Source organism: Trachypithecus francoisi, unplaced genomic scaffold (assembly GCF_009764315.1).
Source record: "Trachypithecus francoisi isolate TF-2019V2 unplaced genomic scaffold, Tfra_2.0 Lachesis_group6, whole genome shotgun sequence".
In the NCBI taxonomy this organism is placed as follows: Eukaryota; Metazoa; Chordata; class Mammalia; order Primates; family Cercopithecidae; genus Trachypithecus; species Trachypithecus francoisi.
Window position 1 is genome coordinate 12103386 of NW_022681471.1, and position 2774 is coordinate 12106159.

The 2774-nt window shown below is 45.1% G+C and overlaps 1 pseudogene across 1 annotated transcript; it reads left to right on the forward strand.

Moving 5' to 3' along the window:
- Positions 1 to 1487: 1487 nt before the first annotated feature.
- LOC117077304 lies at positions 1488 to 2293 on the forward strand (annotated as a pseudogene). Its single transcript, XR_004434730.1, has one exon. The product of XR_004434730.1 is annotated as a ras-related C3 botulinum toxin substrate 1-like (transcript).
- Positions 2294 to 2774: the final 481 nt, after the last annotated feature.

A 2774-nucleotide genomic window follows, 5' to 3' on the forward strand; every position in this document is an offset into this window, starting at 1 on the left:
AATGAGATTCCAGGGGAGGGGATTCTTGACAATTGTGTTCCTTTTGGAGAATCCATTTTTAGACAGATAAGGGGAGCTCAGACAAAGCCTCTGCTTGTATCTGCTGTTTCCCAAGTGCCCTCAGTTCAAAGTAATGAACATACCAAAGCATCATATTTTGGAGCCACATTTCCTGAACAGAGCACCTGCTTATAGGTCAGGTACTGTGATTGACTCTGATGAGGCAAAGAGCAAGAAACCACGGTCTGTTCTAATGCTGGGCACAGAGTATGTGGTCAGAAACTCTTTCTCAACAATCTAGGGCAGTGCTGCCCAATTAAAAAAGAATTTGAGTTACAAATATGAACTACATATATAATTTTCATTTTTATAGTAGACTCATAAAAAAGGTAAAAAGAAACAGCTGAAATTAATTTTAATGATATATTATATTTAGTCCAATATATCAAAAAAGGTTATTTCCACATGTAATCAATATAAAAGTTATTAATGAGATACTTTGCATTCTTTTTTTTCTACCAAGTCTTGGAAATCCAGTATGTATTTCTCGCTTACAGCATACCTCAGTTTGGATTAGCTACATTTCAATTGCTCAGTAGCCACATGTGACTAGTGACCATGGTACTGGACCATGCAGGCTCAAGATGAATGATAGCACTTGCTCACAAATACCTAGCTTTGTGAAATGTCAGGCTAGTCTGTCTGCAGCTTCATAAGCTATGAGCCCACAGCTTGGCCACATAAAGTTGATGTCTTAGTCCGTTTTGTGTTGCTATAACAGAATACCTGAGACTGGATAATTTATAAAGAAGAGGAATTTATTCTCTCACAGACACTGTGACTGGGAAGGGCAAGATGAAGATGCTGGCAGGTTAGGGCCTGATTTCTTTGCTTCCATTCTGGGTCCTTGAATGCTGCATCATCCAGATGGGATGAATGCCATGTCTTGACATGGCAAAAGGAGAGAATCCACCTCTGCAACCCCCTTTATAGTAGCATTAATCTATTTATGAGGGCAGAACCCTTATGACCTAAACACCTCTCAAAAGTCCCACCTCCCAACACTGTTGCATTAGGGGTGATTAAGTTTCCAACACATGAATTTTAAGGGACACATTCAGATCACAGCAGCTGGGAAGTGAGGTGGAGGGAACAGAGGGAGGGAGATTCCGAATACAGTAGACCTTAGGCCTTCCGGGATTTGATCGTCTCATCTATTCACGACATATCTTAAGCAGTTCAGCCAGTGAGCTAGTGCAGCATACATAACTGCACATGGCTTTGTTGTTGTCAATGTTAGAAGTTTCATGCCAATTAAAGAGTGGAATAATAAAATCAGTGGTGGCTGTACTCTCCATGGTAAACAAGTCTATTTGTTATGTGCTTTAGACAGCAACAAGAAACCCCAATTCAAGCAGTTGCCTCAGGTGTTCAAATCAGTATAAAATTACTCATCAGAGGGGTTTTCCTCAGCTTTGGGTAGTGGCAGCTGCCGGGCTTCGGCTTCCAGTGCGCGGAAGGCAAGGCAGCGTGGACAGCGGCGCTGCCGGCACCCAGCGCCCCGCCGCCCGCAAGCCTGGCGCCAGCCCGCAGCACCCCTAGCCCGCCGCTTCCGGTCCAGCGCCTGCCGCCGCTGCCGAGGCCCAGCGAGCGGCCCAGATGCAGGCCATCAGGGGTGTGGTGGGAGACAGAGCTGTAGGTAAAACTTGCCTACTGATCAGTTACACAATCAATGCATTTCCTGGAGAATATATCCCTACTGTCTCTGACAATTATTCTGCCAATGTTGTGGTAGATGGAAAACCGGTGAATCTGGGCTTATGGGCTACAGCTGGACAAGACGATTATGACAGATTACGCCCCCATCCTATCCGCAAACAGTTGTGTTCTTAATTTGCTTTTCTTTTGTGAGTCCCGCATCATTTGAAAATGTCCGTGCAAAGTGGTATCCTGAGGTGCGGCACCACTGTCCCAACACTCCCACCATCCTAGTAGGAACTAAACTTGATCTTAGGGATGATAAAGACACGGTCGAGAAACTGAAGGAGAAGAAGCTGACTCCCGTCACCTATCCGCAGGGTCTAGCCATGGCTAAGGAGATTGGTGCTGCAAAATATCTGGAGTGTTTGGTGCTCACACAGCGAGGCCTCAAGACAGTGTTTGACAAAGCGATCCGAGCTGTCCTCTGCCCACATCCCGTGAAGAAGAAGAGAAAATGCCTGCTGTTGTAAATGTCTGAGCCCCTCGTTCTTGGTCCTGTCCCTTGGAACCTTTGTTCGCTTTGCTCAAAAAACAGTGGAGCCTTTGCCCTCAATGCCAACTTTTTGTTACAGATTAATTTTTCCATAAAACCATTTTGAATCAATCATTACCTTTTAGGTTTTGTTTGTTCTAAATGTAAGAGTTCAGCCTCACATTCTATTAAAATTTAGCCCTAAAATGAAAAAAAAAAAATTACTCATCAGAGGAAAACCAGAACTTTAATTTTGTTCAAAAAGGCCTGAAGAGGCCGGGTAGGTGGCTCACACCTGTAATCCAGCACCTTGGGAGACTGAGGCCTGCGGATTGCCCCAGCTCAGGAGTTCAAGACAAGCCTGGGAAACAAGGCGAAACTCCGTCTCAACTGAAATACAAAAAATTAGCCAGATGTGGCGGCGTGCACCTGTACTCCCAGTTATTCAGGAGGTTGAGGCTGGAGAAGCGCTTGAACCCAGGAGGCAGAGGTTGCAGTGAGCCAAGATTGTGCCACTGAACTCCAGCTCAGGCAACAGAAA